Source organism: Balaenoptera borealis (genome assembly GCF_965194805.1).
Source record: "Balaenoptera borealis genome assembly, chromosome: 17".
Lineage (NCBI taxonomy): Eukaryota > Metazoa > Chordata > Mammalia > Artiodactyla > Balaenopteridae > Balaenoptera > Balaenoptera borealis.
In genome coordinates this window covers 31,769,218-31,786,214 of record NC_138876.1, presented here as the reverse complement: position 1 = coordinate 31,786,214, position 16,997 = coordinate 31,769,218, and the positions used below count along the sequence as shown (strand labels likewise).

The 16,997-nt window shown below is 36.4% G+C and overlaps 1 long non-coding RNA gene across 1 annotated transcript in view; it reads right to left on the bottom strand.

The window, feature by feature from the left end:
- The window catches only part of LOC309615218, a 242,945-nt gene that overhangs the window by 172,791 nt on the left and 53,157 nt on the right, over positions 1–16,997 (bottom strand). The window lies entirely within an intron of this gene.

The window sequence follows — 16,997 nt, the reverse complement described above, 5'->3', positions numbered from 1 at the left end:
AAAGGCTATTATGTAGACAAAAAGAAAAACCTGTTTGTATAAGAAAGGTGGTTTGCAGCCTCTGAACACAAAGGAGGTAACGATACAAAGAACCACTGTAATAATTTGGAATTTTTTTCCATCATTTTAGATTTGGCATGCCATTCAAATGAGAACATATTTAAATAAGGACAGAGTTTACATGCTTTTAAAAGTGGGAATGGGAGGGAGCCTGTCTATTCACAGTCAGTGATGATGAGGCCTCCTTCAGGCAGGAGAATGTCTGTATGCCATCACACTGGAGATGCAGCAGTCTTTGCCTTTAGGGAGAGTTATATGCTGAAATGCAGGAAGTTGTGATTTATCTGGGTGAGATAAAACCTCTACAGAGTAATGTCTGGGATTTCTTTACAATATTGGGTAAGCTGGAGGACTGATTATCAAGTAAATTTTGGTACAGTGGGTAAAAACACATTTTTATTAAAAGCAAATTCAGAATGTGCAGTGCATCTCTCAATTCTGAATTGAAGTGGACAATTATGGAGTTGATTTTACAATACATGCTCCATTACAACGGGCTTGATTCTGTAAGAAGCTTTAAGTCTCTTTCGAAGTCAGTTACCAGGCAGGGTTTCCAGACCCTGCATTTGTCATAATTATATTTGAACCTGTTGCTGATGATTGGAGGGCTGTGTGAACCTACTTAGATGGAGAAATCCAAAGCAGAAAGAAGAAGCAAGGTGAGGGCTACAAAAGGTCAAAGGGGCGCCAGTCTCACTACAGTGCTATTTTCTAAAAGCCATATGATCATAAAGAGTAAATCCTGGGCTTCCCTGGTGGTGCAGTGGTTAAGAATCCGCCTGCCAATGCAGTGGGCATGAGTTCGAGCCCTGGTCCGGGAAGATCCCACATGCTGTGGAGCAGCTAAGCCCACACGCCACAACTACTGAGCCTGCGCTCTAGAGCCCGCGAGCCACAACTACTGAACCCGTGTGCCACAACTACTGAAGCCCACATGCCTAGAGCCCATGCTCCACAACAAGAGAAGCCACTGCAGTGAGAAGTCTGTGCACCACAATGAAGAGTAGCCCCCACTCACCGCAACTAGAGAAAGCCCGCACGCAGCAATGAAGACCCAACACAGCCCAAAATAAATAAATTAAATTAATTAATTTAAAAAAATTAAAAAAAAAAAAAAAAAAGAGTAAATCCTGAGAAGTAGAATTAGGGAACACCTGATGCATAATGTCACAGTAAAACATCCAAACTGAAAAAAACTAATGCTGCAGAGAGAGGAAAGAATGTGAAAATCCATTATCGAGATATATTTTTAATTATTAGTGATCAATCAATCTGAACCAGACTGATCATTTTCACTGGTGGCAAGTTTTGTCCCTTGATGATGGATTTAATTTTGGGTAATATTAAATGCTTTTTTGGCACCCCATTTGCCCTTCTTTTATTTTCACAAGCCTCAATCTGTCCTTTATAAATGAATGTAGTGCTTAAGGACACATTTTCCTGGACCTAGGCTCTGCCATAGAAACAGATTCTCTTTTACCTAAAAAAAAAAGTTCTCTTTAACCACGCAGTGTACTGTGGAGAGAAAAGGCTGACAATATTGTCGTATTCTCTTGCTTAAGAACAAACACTTGAATCATCACATACAAAAAAATTTGGATTTTTCGTATGTGAATTTTTTTTAAATCACGGTTGGCAAAGATTCTACAGTGTATGTGTATGTAATAAATATATATACATAGTACATATAAAACATTTCTGAACCCCCGGCCTAGATAGAGAAATCTATAGGTAATTTTTTACCAATGACAATGAAACCAATAGTGTCTCTACAGCAGTGCAAGTGCTAGATTGAGGCACTCATAGTGGCATACCTTCTAAGACAGCCTTCAAGCAAGATGGATACTTGATTCCCTCTATACACTAGGCTGGTTCCCAGTATCCTAGGACATTCTGCTCCTAGCAAGTCACTGAAGCCTAGGCTCTCTCCTTCCTGCTATCACTGTCAAGTGCACAGTCCTTAGACTGGCTGAGGATTGCAGGAGTACAGGTCCATATGAGGACCTTTTTCTTCTTGTCTTCTGTTGCTGCTACTTCAGGTTACTGTCACCACTGCCAAGGTCCCTTCTAGTGTATGACGTCAAGGAAACTTTTGTTGTTCCTCTCTTCCTGACCTCCCAGGATGATGGCGCCATCACTTCCATGCTGGGAGAAAATAGGGAAACCTTCTTTATCAAGGGCCACCATTTATATGACTCATTCAGGGACAGAACCATTTCTTGCAGTGGAGCTGGGGCTACTTCCTCCTGGTTGGCTGAAGCCAAGTCTAGGAGCTTATAAATCTCACTCTTGCCAAGGGTTCCAGGTTAACCACCCAAGCTACCTTGACTCCCACTGCCTCTCCTCCACTCAGGACGAGCTTCTAACTTTGTTTTTCCAGAGCAAGACTTCTCCCTTGTTGTATCTTGGATTTGACCTCACATCTATCCCTTAAGAGAGGTCGAAAGAAAGACAGACTTCTATAGACTTAAAAACAGGGAAGACAGTTGTTTTCCTCTGCCTGACAAAGAGCATTAACCTTCAAAGCTGAGTACCAATTTCCACTGCAAATAATTTGTGTTCTCAAGAGATGTTATTTTACTAGTGTCTCCATTTTTCTCCTCCATTATTTATTCTCTGCAGTTTTGAGATGGAATTCAAAACATATATTTTCAATGCTACCTTAGGTAGGATATTATAGTGGTTAATTCACTATGGTGCTGCCTGGTTTAATACTATAAAAATTAATATATTTATACATATTACAAAATAATATATTTTGTCATTTTATTGTGTAAAATGAAATAGAAACAATAAAAAACCAAAATGTCATTTATTGTTAAGGTACCCTTGAATAACAGTCTGTGTCCTTTTGGCCCAGAAATTTCAATTTTAGGAATTTATCCTACAAGCATACTCACATAAGTGGACATAGATAATGGTAATGAATGGTCACTGTAATACAGTATACATAAAAATGGAATATTATGCAGCCTAATGGGTTATTTAATGTAGATCTATAGATCTATATTTACCTACAAAGAAAGAATTATAAGAAATATTATCTCAGAAGGCGAACTGTAAAACATTGGGTATGTCGTGATTCCATTTGTGTAAAAGAAGTATGAACATATATAAACTTGCATATGCATAGACTGTTTCTAAACCACATATTAAAATATGTTTTTTTACATTCTTATAAATGGTACTGGCCAAATGCGGATGACCACGTTTATTTTTATTTCTACTGTTTAAATATTTTATCATGAGTTGTACAATCTCATAATAAAAATTAATTAAATAAAAGCATAATCATCTTAATTCTCTCCTCAATAAATACTGTACTATTTATTACATTGGCAGAGAAATCTCCACATTTCATGGCACTCTGGTGAACACTGGAAGATCATACATTTTGTCAAGTAAGCTAATTTCATCCACTTGAAATAAATATGAATGTGGAGAGGTTAGCTAACAGGCATTACACCCGTGGTGTTCAAATTCTTCACCCTTTCTCTTATCTAAAAGTCACCTTCTCTCTCACTGGCTGTGCTTTTCCCCAGTTGAACCTTTTTTAAGATAAAATAAATTGCTGAGCAAACTTAGAAAAAGAATAACCTCCTAACTTGGGATAAAAAAAATTCAGTGCAAACCTAGGCTAGTTTTTAGCTTCTGCCCCAAACTAATCATGATTGAGATTACTTGCTAACTGCCCATTTCCCAGAACTAACCTTAACCAGAATTAGGAGGACCAGACTTAAATACTTGAGTCCTCCTTCTGAAAGTCTGCCCCTAACCCATTGCCACCTTTGAAAACATTATTCCCAGAAGGCTGCCCAGCCCCAGGCCATATTTCTATTTTGGTTGCTGTTAATTAGATTCCTTTCTAGTGCACTCCCAAGAATACAGCTTTCCATTAGGACCCAGGTCTTCCTTTCCCTACCCTGCCAGTTACCAGATTTCTGCTCCAGTGACTAGGAGCTTGCTTCCTGTCAACACATTTCCAGGTACTACCTGTCTGCCTCTCTGCCTTTTGGGGTATCCATTAACCAACTATTTTACTCTGCTTATCTGTTGAGATTTTTAATGCATAGTGAACGTATCTGAGGCACACTCTCATCTGTTTATTCATCCATTTCTTTAATAAATATGTATTGAATGCCCACCGTGTACCAGCTACTATGCCAAGAATGGAGGATATGTTGTGAACCAGCCTCTGTCCAGTTCTCAAGAAAACTAATTCTCTTGTCAAGTGATTATCAAACAACAAGTAATTCCCTCTCTCCTCTCCCTTCTTCCCCCTCCTCCTCCTTCTCACAACAAAACTCCATTTTTTTTTCAAATGAAATCTTACAGGAACTCCAATAAAAAGTAAAGGCTAGAGTTATGCTGTGAGCCCACTCTGTCCGTCCTTACTTTTAAAATATTTCCTGTAGCACTCTAGATCCCTGAACTAAGGCTCCCTGGATATTATGTGTTTCCTACCAGACTCAGTTTCTATTCCTGCAACAATTCTTCTGGGTCCCTGGCTCACTCACCACAGTGGGCAGGTCTTGATTTAACTCTCTGCCTTCAGCCTCACAAACTTTAAGTCCCTGCTACAGATATCTAACCATTCCTAGATAAATCCTAAACTGTGGCATCCAGATCAGAAATTAAGGGTTCAATATAACCTCAAGAAATAACTACTTTTTATTTAAAAATTTTTTAAATTGAAGTACAGTTGATTTACAATATTGTATTAGTTTCAGGTGTACAGCAAAGTGATTCAGTTATATATTTTTTCAGATTATTTTCCATTATAGGTTATTACAAGATGTTGAATATTGTTCTCTGTGTTAATACCTCTCATTTGGAGATACTTTTCAAGTGAAGAGGGTGAAAGCAGCCCACAGTTTTAGAATCGACTTATTCTCTCACTCTTGCTATACAACATAGGCCAAATTTTGGTATATGCTTCCACTAAAGAAGTTAAAACAAAAATAGAATCTATTTTTCTTCAATCAAAAACATAGAGATTGCAGAAATATATAATCAAGTACAACTATGATTCAAATTTCTATTCTAGGCAGAAACTTTATTTTCTTCTCCTTCACGTCTCTCAAAAACATATGAAAAATTTTTTAAAAGATAAAGGAAAATGTTTTTCTTTTTCCATTATAATACTTATCTCTCACTCATTAGGCTTTCCCTCTCTTGAAACAGCCTTAAGAGATCTCTTCAGAAGAACATAATGTCCTCATCAGGCCTCACAAAAGTAAATAAAAGCTGCAGCAGGGCCTGGCCACTGGCTGGAATGAAGGAAAATGAAAGCAAGTATGCATCTGCCCTTTCATCACAGCTAGGCTCTTTCATACAGCACCCACCTTCTTATATCTTTATTGCATCATTGGTTTGCCAGTGTCAGGACAAGATGGCTCCAAAAAGGCTTCAACTCTGGGGAGAATGGGCAGCACAATCTGGGATGTAGTAGCATCTTTCCCATAGACCTAAGGTCTGAATCTGAGTCTAGAAATAAAAGAAATCCATAAATGTAAATGTTCCTCTTTGATCACCTGCACATTTCTTTTTCTTATTTTTTGGTCCTTTGCTGCTGCTACCCTGAAAGTAACCCTGTGTTTAAGCAAATGAAGGGAGACAAAGTTGGAACATTCAGTTTCCAGTTAATGTTCCTAATAATTGTGGTGTAATTTGGGTGCTTTTAGTAAATGGGGACCATAATCACAAAGATTAATGAGGGTTACCAAAGGTGGAAAATCCAGATGCTGGCAGGATTCCAAATCTCCAAGTTAGTGAAAACAGAGAAATATAGGAGTAAATATGATAATTAATAGAAGGGTCAACTAAGTGTACAATTTTGAATTTATTTTTGAAATGTGATAAACGTCTAAGTATGTCCCTAGAATGTAAAAGAGAATTCAATCAATAAACAAGCCTATTTAAGATTTCCTCTTTTCAATAGTGAGCTAAGTTGGCAGAGTTGCTGTGTAAATAAAACCAGGGCTCTGTTCCCTAACCTAAGGTTCCTTATAATCTATTCATTGGATGAAAACCAATATATATTGAATAATAGTGGTCAAGACAGTAAACTATAATTAAAGCATTAAATTGGGTCAAATAAACATGAGCTCTTCAAGTGTGGAACCAATATCTCATCTAATATTGAACTTGGACTGGCAGAGGATAAATGTTTGACAAATATATGTTTGGGTGAATGAATGATTAAAAAAATAGAAAAATAATGAGGATTGGGGAAGGAATTGTTACTGAAAGTGAATTTTTATAAAAAGAATGTATAAGCTAGCAGGATGAAGACAGAAACACATTCCCAGTAAGTGATCAAAAATTAACAGACATGCGTTCATAGGATGGTGTGAAGGCCAGCCTTATTCGAATGAAATTGTGTTTATTTTGATTAAGTAAAATATAATACCATAGATCAGACATTGTGTTAGGTGCTAATAATATAGAAATAACCAAAGAAAACCTAGCTTAGGCTTTCAAGATACCCTGGTTCAGTGGATACTTAGTGAGGACCTTTGAAACTAAGATTGAAAAGACATGGTAAATCCAAATGAGAGAAACTTCAGAATCTGGACCAAGAGCTTAGATTTCATATAATCTGATTTATTTAATAGTAGAAACTTTCGTCAACATGATAAAGACAAAATGAAAGATTATGAAAATAATTTCTAAAATATTAGAATGATAAAGTAGGTAATTACTATTGCCATCCCTACTTTAGCTATACATTTTAAGATTTCTTATACAGTGTACCTAATTTTTAACAAAAATATTGATGGTTCTTATCACAAAACTGCAATATTGAGTGCACTCACTGTGTTTGTTCATCTCTGTACTCAATACTTACTTCCTGTGTGAACTGCATAGTCCAGGAAAGTAACAAAGATTACCAACAACAGATGTAGACTCTCTTCCACTGGCCCACTGCTCCATATGTGCTGATATCTGAGTATTTTTAACACAGTACCCAAGCTCATTATGTTGCCATTCAGTCACCTTAACAGTGGCATGGACTTATATATACTACCAAATATAAAGTAGATAGCTGGTGGGAAGCAGCCGCATAGCACAGGGAGATCAGCTCAGTGCTTTGTGACCACCTAGAGGGGTGGGATAGGGAGGGTGGGAGGGAGACGCAAGAGGGAGGAGATATGGGGATATATGTATCTGTATAGCTGATTCACTTTGTTATAAAGTGGAAACTAACACACCATTGTAAAGCAATTATACTCCAATAAAGATGTTAAAAAAAAAAAAAGAGGTCTTGAAAGAATAAGGCAAACGGTTATTAAAATGCTTAGAGTTGATGGTGCATTGGAATAGTCGAATGCCAAGCCTTCTTATTTTGATCAGAAATTACCATTTGATGAAAGCTCTGGTTTTCATTTACACTTGCTTATTAGTCAACGAAGTTTGGGAAAATCACTCACTGCACTTACTTCGAGAATGTTTCTATTTCTTCATCTCTAAATTGCTATATTAAAAGAAAAGAAAACCTTCCAGGCTTGGTATCTTAGAGTTAGCCAATCAGGTAGCAAATTTTAGTCTATTAAGTTATTTTGAAAAAGTATATTTAGAAGCAACATTTCAGGGAAAGAAATGAATAGATTAATCTAATTGATCAGATACCCACAATCTAAATGGGTGACTCTCCTGGACTGTCACAAGTAAATACTGTGAGATAGCTAAAGCCAACGGTCAGTTGGAGGCAATGCCACAGTCCACAGACTTGCCTATGTTTGAAACTGTGTCTGTTCATGAGTGTTATTCCCTGTGCCTGGCACTCGCAGGTACCCAAGAGCATGTGGCATTATCACAATATTGGTAGTGTTAGGGAAAGACTTAGCAAATTAGGGAAATTTACAGATGGGCCTGATACTCCAGATTATCAGCACACTTGTGTTGTTGTTAAAATAAAATACTCTCCAACTGTTCCATAGCTCGTTTGCATTACTGCTAAAGAAAAGTGTATTATGTAGACAGCATTTTAGGCCCAGCTAGCATAATGATAGGGATTTGGCCCATTTTAAAGGAGAGGTAAAAGTAACAGGTAACATTCTATATGGAAAATACTAATTTGCAAAAGCATAGGCTATTTAAAATTAAATGACCTTTTTTTTTTACCCATTTCCTAATTTGTTTGGGGGGGTTACTTGAAATTTGGTATGGTTCTCTTTTTTTCCTCAAAGCCAAGTATGATGTAACAAGCAGTTTCAAAAACTTCAAAAAGTAATGGATTTCCCTTCACATCTATGTAAGCTCAAGGTGTATTTTCCTGACCTCTCTCGTGTCCAAGCTTTAAAAAATACAACAGGAAGAGAAATTGATCCGAATCCTATGAAATCCACTTTGCTTCAAATCTGTAAGTCTGTGGTAGACCAGTTCAACAACAAGAAAAATTTAGCCTTGCATCTGGAACAAAATTCAATACTGTGGTCCATTATTAACCAGAGTATGTAATCAATATCTTTAGTCATTTGGATTTCAATACATAGAAATAAATGTGCCACAAAGATTTAATAGCATAGTTGGGTGTATCCCTTCTTATATCTCTGGAACAGAAGCATGGTAGCTTTTCCTGCTGCCCTGCTTACTTTGTGCTCAGTCAAAAATTTTTTAAAAATTGCTAACTTGAGTACTGGTTTTCTTTAGAACAGTCATGATAGATAAGACTTAGCCTTAATTCTGACCAAGGCTTTTCCTGGTCATTCTGAAGAGTTTTTTCAGGTGTACAGCTCTTTCTTGGCAAGAATGGAAAGAAGAACAAGAATCCTTAGATGGCAGGGAGTAGATACTCCTCCCCAAACTCCTATTTTTTCCTCTTCTTATGACTTCCAAAATTGTAAAAACCTGACTTACAGGATGAAATCCTTAAAGCATCTCCATCTTCTACTGCTGGCAAAACTATGAAAATGTACATTGCTTCTCTTCATAACTTACTCTCCCCAAGTGTGAGGATCTGGCATTCAAAAATGGAGGGCTTTGCTTTTAATTCCGGGACCCAGTTCAAAGTTGATGTTGGATAAATTAATATGGAGAAAAATACTCTTAGTAAATAATCGTTCAGTAGTAGGTAGCTTCACTTTACTTCAGTGAAAATAATTTATGTGTTTTTCACCTTTGAATCAAGAATTATTTTAGATTTCCAAGGGAGAGTTTTACTATAAAATATCCTGCATTTTAAATACTATTTAATTATGATTTGCTTCCTTGGGGATTATGTCATCATGTGATTTAATTCGGTATATACCCTAAGGGGGAGCATATTTCAATTATAAAATAATTCCTTCAGAAACAATAATGGTTCAATGATTTATTTCAGGATGCTATTATAAAATGGCTTATTCAACTGGAATTTGAATGCATTTGATTTTAAAAATATGGTATAAGTACCCCAAAATGCATGTGAAATGAACATATGTGCTTTAGTGCTCACACACAAAAATCATATTTATATCTATTTTCAGTCTTTACATAATACTTCAATTATTATACCTTGAAAAAAGAACTTAGAAAACTGAACACCATGAAACATTTATATTATTATCTCTTCAAAAAGTTCATTTTTGGACAAGTATCATTTGGATAGGGATTAACTTAATCAGAGATTTTGAATCTACTTTAATTTTTAATCTCTTTTACAAAAATATGTCTGAATCTTTAAAAGACCTAAACCTGTAGTCACAAAGCACTGCTTCAAAAAAGGAAAAAAAAAAAAAAAAAAAAGAAGGGAAAGTTTTTAAAGCAGTCACCGGCTGTAAGAGAGATAGTGCAGGCAGCAGATTTGTGACAGAGTGGAGCATGAAACCCATCAGCTGATGAGTGAAAATCCCTGGTTTCTAATTAATCGAGGTACACAGGCCAAGGGATGAAGAGGATCAGGGAAATGAAATCAGGAAAAAGATACCATCAGTCATTTCTGCGGCCCATTGTCATACTTCAGAATCTGCTGTAATGAATCACTCAGGCATTCCACAGATACATTCAAATGGTGAAGAAAATTCATTGTCCGGTGAAGAGCGTTTGATAAAAATCTCCACCCCCCCCCACCCCCACTCTGTCAGAAGCCTATGATCAGAAAAGGAAATCCAGACAGCACAACAGGTGTGCTTTTTGCAAGCCTGGTAAAATCTGCAAATGAACCAAGTATGGAAGAATTTTTTTGTACTAATTTTTTTCCCCAAAATGTGTATGAGGAGAGTGTGGAGACAGAGTATCCGGCAAGGGGAGGCTTGTTATTGAAAAGAATTGCAAAAAGTGTAAGATTAAGAAAAGCAGAAGAGTGAGCCCCTTCCTGCAGTGGAGAAATGCATGTTTCTGTCAACTCTCAACTAGAGAAATAAGAGAAGACATTGGGGAAATGTAGTAATATTTAATTTAATTTATAAAGAGAGACATTTCCTTTGAAGGACAATCTATCCAATGAAGAAAGCATTAGGCATTACAGCCTGGCTCTGATCAAAAAAGAAAAACCTCATTCTCAAAATCAGACTGAGGCTCTTGGGCCCATGATTTCTGGGGTTTCCTGGAGAAAGCGTTTCCTTTAAAGTCAGTGAGACTTACCCGTGATGAATGCACATTTCAGCCTGAAGGTTTTGTTCAAAGGTTTCCTAATTCAGGCCTGCATTCCTCCTGGGTTATAGCCCACTTTTGTGATATTTATGCATTTTAATGGAGAAAATACTCATTGGGGCACCTATGACACAGTATCTGTGGTTTTCGACTCTGCAGCAACTTTGTGACTGAGAACAATTTCTTGTAGCAGCTCCAAGTGCTGTGTGGCATTAGGTGACATGCAAAGATAATTGTTTTCAAATAATCAGGTACTGTACTGAGACATATAAGGATGGCTGATTCATTTTAAATTTAATTACTATAATATAGGGTTTTGCTGTCTATATTATCAATCACCAAGACACTTTGGAGTTGATAATATTAAAATTGCAACAATAATGAGAATTCTACTTCATGATGAAAATAATTTTAATCATGGGTAGATTACAAATCCATTTACAGTTATGGTTACTGAGAATTCTATTATCTACGTTCTCTTGTAAAAGATGTTAAGACATGTTTTCAGGAAGTAGAAAAGATTATAGAAGTATGCTGCTGCTATAAAGTTCCAAGCACAGGCTTTAAGAAAACCTCGGGAACAGCTTCCAAACTGTCAAGACTTGCGGGGTAGAATGTGGAGCCGGGGAGGCGGCTGGGATTAAAGGGAGGCAGAAAGCCCTCTATCTTTTTCGTTCCTGTTTGCTTTATTCAGTCAAAATTATTTTGGAAAACCTGCTATGTAACAGGCACAGGACTGGGTGCTGGGGAGGAAGCAGATAACAAGCAGTGTGGTCGCTGCCCTCATGGTGCTCACAGTCTAGTTTGTTTTAATGACAGCCCTGGCCTTGAGGGTGTTTTGGATTTTAAATGGATTCCAATGGAGGGCAGTAAACGAGGCTAGGCTACAACTGGTCCTCAACTCTGCCTGTGCATTAGCAACACCTGGTAAGTTAAAAATATATATATACTTACATATGTATGTAATATACTATAATAATATATAGATAGGTATCTTTATCCAGACCCCATCCCCAGCAGTTTGGTATGGGGTGGGGCTCAGGCATAAGTATTTTTGCAAAGGTCCCCAGGTGATTCTAACGTGCAGCTAAGGTTAGAAAACACTAGACCACCAAACACATCTAAAGGACCACCACTATGGATATGATTTGAGATGACTCTGCTCATCTGGTAAGCCTCTAGGAAATTGTTTTCTAGTGTCTGACTGAATTAAACTAGCCCCAAAGATGAGCAATTTATTTTGCAGAGAATATGTTAAGTTCATATACATAATACTTTATAATCACCTTTGCTAGCTATGACTTCATCTCTCCTTCTAATATGCAAAATAATCAGACTTGGTCTGATAGTTGGTCCCAGAAAGATTTACTCACTGCTGCTCATTGTTTATTCAATCTTTTATCTAGGAATTTCTAAGAGGTAGGTTTAGTTACACCAGCAATAGTTTAAGAAGCTGAGTCAAAGCGATACTAAATGAGTTTGAGGGGACTGAGTTGTAGGAAGGTAGGCATTCAATGGTAACGGACAGCTGAGCTATCCCAGCTGTAGTCCCCTAGTCTGTGTGGCTGGGCTCCAAAATCCCTGGTAACTTGTATTCCCCTCCACAAAATTTGTCGTCTCTAATTTATGCATTTGGGCATTTCTTGGTTTAGGGCTTCACACTTGAATGACTTTCTATTTATATATTTAATTCCTATTAAACGTATCTTGTATGTATACATTTACAAAATAACTAGACATAAAAATCATAATTTCTACTATCAATTCTAATTTTCTTTATACCATATTCTTTCTTCTCTTATTCTCTCTTAATTAGGATTCTTTCTCTTCTCTACTTCTCTTTATCCTGAACTCTGCTTCCCCACTTGAATGTGTTTTTTTAATTTTATTTTCCCTTTGCTCTCTCAGGAACTAACAAAGTCTGTAATCACAGATATCTCCAAACATTCACTTGATCCCTTTACTCAGTCTTTGTTTTCCATAATACTCGTCAAGTCCTAGAGTGTATGTGTGCATCTATACGGATAGACGTGGAAATCGTTAGTCTAAAACATCAGTCTATTACCCTCACTGTCACTTAAAGCATTCCCACAAGCATGTGAACTGCGCCCCACACTGGTCCCCTGCTTGGTGGAACTCTATGAATAAATTATATTTCCAGAGTCTGCCAGCTTTCTGACTCCAGTTTACTGCACTTTGGAACAACATCTTTCCTTCATATGTTCCATCATTGTTGTCTTCCTGGGTTTATTTTCATCTTTCTGTTTCTCTAGCTCACCAATAACTTTTGCAGGAAGAGCTGGCCTCTCTCATGGCCAGAGCTTCTTTGGACTTAGCCTGTAATTAGGTCAAATTATTTGGGTGATGATCAAAGCAGAAATACCTACTTCGATGGCGTTCAGTCAGGAGTATCATTGTTTAACATTCGTGTTTGCATCCTAATCTTCAGGATTGGAAAACACATGGATACAAGTGTGAGATTAAATTGTATTTTCTTTAAAGCAATAAACTAGGTTCACTGTCATCACTTTCAACATTTAGAGAAATACAAAGCATTAGGCTGTCAGATTTTAGAGTAACGATACAGAATTGTGAATTCTGATTTGAAGGCACAAACATTGTAATCATTAGCTATAAATACTTGAATTTATAAAATGAATTGGCAAAGGGAAAAGAAACAAAAAGTTGTAAATAAGTTAAATCGTTTGAGAAGATTAACACAGCCATTGCTCAGCCCATCATCTTAATCAAGTCACTTTGCAAAGAAGGCTACTTGGATGGGTTTCATCAAAAAAAAAAAAAAAAAAAAAAAGAAAGAAAGAAATTGACCAGAGAGTCCACAGGTGATCAGGTCCAAGCCTTCCCCCAGAGTCAGACCTTCAAATATTTATCATATATGTATGTGTGTTTGCTTGGATCATGATAAAGTACCTATTTGGGATTTTTGGAAAGTGAGCTAGAATGTCACCTGAGACATCCATCTGATTTGGACTGAGTTCAGAAGCAAAGTGCTTTGAGAGGCCAAAAGAGAGAGGGTGAGAGGAAGAGCAAGCAGGAATGGACAGCCCATGTTGCCAGCTCTAATATCCCAGCGCAATTATTTTGTGGACATCCACTCCTTGCCTGCCCAGGAGATAGGGCTATAAGTGTATGTTATTTTTTAATTACAAGGGGCGGGGGTAGAAAAAATCCTGATGATGGGCTGGAAGGTGCCATTGCATTGTTATTTTTTCCTCTCCCTTCGTTTGCTGATTATGTGAGCCGGGCTCCTTTGCTAGCCGATGATAAGCAGAATTTCCATGTTCTCTGCATAATTAATCCATCTCTGCCTCTCTTCATGCCAACTCGCCCGTTATCGCCGGCACATGCCTGAATTGCAAAAGAATCCGCTCTTCAATTGGAACTTATTGATATTCTAAGAAAAAAAAAAGGGAGAAGGGGGAAAAAACTGAAAATCCTTAAGTTTAAGCCGCAGATTTTTAAATGGATTAATTTCGCTGCAATCGCAGCCATCTAAGGCGGGAAGGCAGGCAGAGCAAATTGAAAGCGTCTCCATGTTTGCAGAATTGGGTCCAGAACGCTGAAATGTACTGGCACAGCTCTCTTTTAAAGTCAGAAAATTACCATTCATTTACATCACATGAAATACTTTTTTATGCTAGAAATATTCAAGAGACGTTCTTTAAATGCCTGCTAATGCTTGATAACATTTCTAACTTTCAACGTTTTGCTAGACTTTGATGTGACATGATAGGAATGCCTTCCAGTAGAGAATATTATATCTCTCTTTATCACATATAGATTACATCATCTCTTTCTTAATCATCCCCAAGTAGTCTTTAAACAATGAAGTCTGCCATTGGTTGTGTGGGATCTTGAGTGCTGATGGAAGTCAAGGTTAGTCATTTAGTTTTTGTCTACCTGCAAATGAAATGTTTGTTTTTGTTTAATATTTATTCTTCAAATACCTAGAGATCTTGGATAGTAATAATAAGAATATAAAAATAATCATAATAATTTCTCAGTAATCATTGTTTTGACTATTGTCCTCCGTCTTATGATAAAGTCTTATTTTTGGGAGACTTGATTCCTTCGTATTTTAACTTAATAGTTACACTTCTAAATCTCCTTGGGTTTCTAAAAGGGTCAATAGCTGAAGTCACTCCACAAAGTGTACAGTTCAGGAATCACAATACATAAACTTTCAGTTCCAGGATTCTTGCAATTTCCAAATAAAATTACTAAACCTTGCTTAGTTGTTGATGTTTTATTTTTCTGATCTTTAAATCTGTTGTATGTTAATTCCCCAACTCCTGGAATCAAGCACCGCCAGGACTGGTTTCCTTAATACTCTAGTGTAGCTTCAGCAATGCTTTATTCCTGTGTTTGGAGACTCACATAGCTGCAGTTTCTGCTGGTCTGCACGACAAGGCTGATGTGCTCTTTTAGCTTAGCGAGAAGAGTTGCTAATATCGATCAGCAAAGAAAATGGGGATTTAAATATTTAAAAATATTCACCCGTAAGTAGGTCCTATGCATTTTGAATTTAGCAAAACTCAAAAGGAAAAAATAATCATAATCATAATTTTTTAAAACAACAACTGAGTTGAGAGGTACATTTCCTAAGGAAAATGAGACAGGGAGCAGTGATATTTGGAGAGATTTGTTTCAGTTATGAAACAAGGATCTTCCTAACTACAGGCCACCTTAACGTAAATTACTGGCATAGGGGTACAAAGTCTGTATTTCTAATGAATGATTTAAATTGTGACTTTGTATTTTTTCCTCAGAAGTAAACCAAAATGAATAAAAGGATGAGAAACACATTAAAGAGGAAAATGTTTTATAGTCAGAGTAAAATAATTAAGATGGTGATGATTATCATAAACATAAGAACAGTTAAATGATACAATTTTAACATAATCATCTTAATTGTAAAATCTTATATAATTCTTAGGCTACCTATAGTTGAAAATAGAGGAAACTGCTAGTTGCACATTGAGTAATTTTGTAGAGTCAGCTAAACACTTTAAAGCAATTTTAAAAATGAAATGAAAAATGACTCTTCTTAAAATAGATGTAGCAAAAACATTTCAACCATAAATAACAATTTCACTGACCTTGTATACTCAACCCTTTCATTTAAAGGCATGAATTAGAAGGACTTGAAAATTGTAGGTATATTTGGGGAGAGGGAACCTCTCCTGGGCTTTCTGTTTTGAAATAAAAATCGTGACTTAAAACTCAAAAATTTTCTATTGTATGCATTTCATTCATATTTGAACACTCTATATGAGAGTTGTAAATATTTTGATGGGATTGTATGTTCTTGTAAAAATTATATTTTATCTTTCTACTCTGAAATCATTATGATTTTTCTATCTATAATTAAAAATTATAGTTTAGTTCATAGAGTTTAACATATTTTTTCCTGTGAAATATGAGTTATGCTGGTTTTATTATTATATCCTAAATTCACTGGGTATTTTAAATAAATTTAAGGTATCATATTTTTAATTATTACCATATGTGCAGATCAGAACAAGAAGAGTGATGAAAATGGTTTCGAGATGCTCAGTGTCAGATGACAGGCAGTGATTCACTATGAAGTAGTGACTGTGAATACAATATGAATTAGCTATTTCACTGAAAAAACTAAGACACTGACATGGATTCATAAATGATGAACTGACTTATAATAGAAACAACTGAATGGACTTTTTTCTCTCTTTTAAATTTAAGGATGAATTGAAAAGTGAAGAAGGCTATTACAAATGATTTTCTTGGTGTCAAAAAATTGCTAAATAGTTCTTTTTTTTCGACATTAGGAAAATGAGTGACAGTCCTTTATTTGTATTGTGCATGATGGATGGGTCCCTTCATGGCCTCCCTTCTCCTTCCTCTTTCCTTTGTATGTGGATGGAATTGAACTATTTACCACTCTAACTTGGCTTTTTGCTCATCAGATCTCACCATCTTCTAAAACTTAAACCTCTCCTATGCTTATTCTAAAGAGCCAAACATATCAATTATATCTTCCACACAAAGTGAAATATTTAATGATTCTTTTCTTGATCTCTTGCCTTTCCTTGCCCTAAATCCAAGGGGTTTAAACTCACTCAGTCCTGGAAAGAAACTTAATATACTTGAACACTTTTCCCTTTCCTGTTCAATCCCCTCAGGTCAGGTGGTTCTTGTGATAAGGAACAAGGCTCAAAGAGTCTTTAACCTCTTGTGTTTTGTACCCAAACTCTCCAATATAATTGTTATCTCCCCAGCTTCTCATATCACTGTGGGTCACTGAATATTGGCATTCATCAATTAAGAGGCAGCCATTGAGAATCTCCCATTTATTCTTTCAC